The following is a 2546-nucleotide window of genomic DNA, read 5'->3' as shown; positions in this document are numbered from 1 at the left end:
GTCACTCTCAAACCTCTCTCTCCAGCCCCAAGCTCCTTCCCAAGTCCATTTCTCATGTTAGGTGTTAGGCAATTTTCCACATGTCAAAATACAGACAATAAGCCTGCAGCCCCCAAAGGAGTGAGGTAATGATTCTCTTTGCCAAGAACCGCCCTCGCCGGCCATGATGTCACATGGCTTATTGAAGCTGTGGAGGGAGTGAGGGCTGTGGGATCCCAGCTGGTGGTTGGATTTTGGCAGAAAGCTGAGACACCCAGAACACTAGAGACCACCTCCTACCAGTGGGAAGCTGAGTTAAAATCAAGAGAAACTAGTTGTCAAATTCAGCCTTTCCATGCACAAGAAAAAAAAAAAACACGATGTTATAACGTTGGAGGAAGAAATTAGTGATCGCCTGCTAAAGTGAATGAAAGCAGCAGGAATAGGAACAACCACAAGGACAACAGGACAGAGTGGGAGACAAATATGGTATAATTTGGGGAATTTATAGTTAGTGTGGGGGACAGACCCACTCTAAGGATATGCCGTCCTTTGGATGCACTGACTTGGCTTCCACATCCTAGCTTTCATGGTCTTGGGAACTGTGTGGGAGCTGATAAAGGTGTCCCCCCAAGAACTCAATCCAGTCCATTCTCCATCCTCCTTTTTTGCAGCTTCCCCTTCCTCCCAGGGGTGGTGCCTGTGGTTAGGACAATGCCTCACGTTGCCAGGAGAGGGCAGCGGATCATTCCCCCTACCACTCAGGTGTACCCTCCGAGCTTCTAGGATTCCAGTCAGTTTTCCGTGGTTACTGAGTGCCTCCTATATGCCAGGCTCTGTGTTGAGCACTGGGATTGCAAAACTGACTGAGATACGGTCCCTGCTGTGTCTTTTTTTTTTTTTTTTTAAGATTTTATTTATTTATTTGACAGATAGAGATCACAAGTAGGTAGAGAGGCAAGCAGAGAGAGAGGAGGAGGAAGCAGGTTCCCTGATGAGCAGAGAGCCCGATGTGGGGCTCGATCCCAGGACCCTGGGATCATGACCCGAGCTGAAGGCAGAGGCTTTAACCCACTGAGCCACCCAGGTGCCCCCCCTGCTGTGTCTTGAGGGGGGATGGGGACAATAGGGGTATTAAAAAGTGCCTCATAAGGAGCACCTGGGTGGCTCAGTTGTTAAGCGTCTTCCTTCGGCTCAGGTCATGGTCCTAGGGTCCTGAGATTGAGTCCCGTTGAGAGTCGGGCACTCAGCAGGGAGCCTGCTTCTCCCTCTCTCTCCCCTCCCCCTGCTGGTGTTCCCTCTCTAGCTGTCTTTCTCTCTGTCAAATAAATAAATAAAATCTTAAAAAAAAAAAAAAGTAGGAGAGGCTTGAACTGTGTCTTGAAAGATGTTGGGTCTGCAGCCAGTTAAGCTGACTGTGCTCTTTCCCCATAGGGGCCCAGTGCACAATGGCTGCAAACAGGAACCTCCTTGGTAGTATACGCAGCCCATTGCCCTAAGGATTGCCCTAAGGAACCTTGGACACAGCCCTTCCTAGTGGACATTGATGTCTGACCTCATGTTATCTCTCATCTAGGCTCCAGACAGGTATGCGGGGTGTCTTTGGAAAGTCAGGGTCCATGTTGGCCAAGTCACTGTGTCCATCCATATCAAGCAGCATAACAAGGAGCATGGGATTGAGGCCCCATGCAGGGCCAAGGTCAAGTTCCCTGGCCTCCAGAAGATCCACATTTCCAAGAAGTGGCCTTACTAAGTTTAATGGGGAAGAATATGAAGACATGGGAGCTGAAAAGTGGCTCATCACAGATGGCCGTGGGTCAGATATATCCCTGATCATGGTCCCTTGGGGGGCGCCTGGGTGGCTCAGTGGATTAAGCCTCTGCCTTCTGCTCAGGTCATGATATCCAGGTCCTGGGATTGAGTCCTGCATCGGGCTCTCTGCTCAGCAGGGAGCCTGATTTTCCCTCTCTCTCTCTGCCTAGTTGTGATCTCTGTCTGTCAAATAAATAAATAAATATCTTTAAAGAGAGAGTTCTGTGCATTCTCCCCCCTCCCCCAAATCATGGTCCCTAGGACAAATGGTAGGCTCTGTGCTCTTGAGAACCTCAGCACTGCACTCCTCCCATTCATGCTCACCAATAAATCCTACTTCCTGTCAAAACAAAATGAGACAAAACCAAAAAGAAAGATGATGGGTTTGTTTTGTTTTGTTTTGTTTTTGCAGTGTACACAGATAGAAAACACATCCCAGGGAGGGAAACCAGGATGAGCATGACACACACTGTGGGTAAGGGAAGTGCCCCTAGAGAAGGGGCAGGGCAAGAGCCTCAGGAAGCTGATGGATCACGGAGTGCGATCTTTGGCCGCCATGCTGAGGAGCCTGGGCTAAAGCCATGAAGGCAATGAGGAGCCATCATAGGGGTTTAATTGGGGGAATAACACACAGATTGGCGCTTTAAAGTTCACTCTTCAAGCCGTGCGGAGAAAAGATAGCATAGCGATGTAGGACGGGCAGACCTAAAGATGGATGGCCCCATAAGATTTACTTGAAACAAGCAGAATGTGAG

The 2546-nt window shown here is 49.3% G+C and overlaps 1 non-coding gene across 1 annotated transcript; it reads left to right on the top strand.

Annotated features, from left to right (window-relative positions):
• Nucleotides 1-1375: 1375 nt before the first annotated feature.
• LOC123389678 lies at nucleotides 1376-1508 on the top strand. The gene has a single exon (XR_006604308.1). It is a non-coding gene; the product is annotated as a small nucleolar RNA SNORA70 (small nucleolar RNA).
• Nucleotides 1509-2546: the final 1038 nt, after the last annotated feature.

This window comes from Mustela putorius, unplaced genomic scaffold (genome assembly GCF_011764305.1).
Source record: "Mustela putorius furo isolate JIRA1106 unplaced genomic scaffold, ASM1176430v1.1 tig00003988_pilon_pilon_pilon, whole genome shotgun sequence".
In the NCBI taxonomy this organism is placed as follows: domain Eukaryota; kingdom Metazoa; phylum Chordata; class Mammalia; order Carnivora; family Mustelidae; genus Mustela; species Mustela putorius.
The sequence above is the reverse complement of the archived record's forward strand: the minus strand, read 5'-3'. Positions and strand labels throughout refer to the sequence as shown.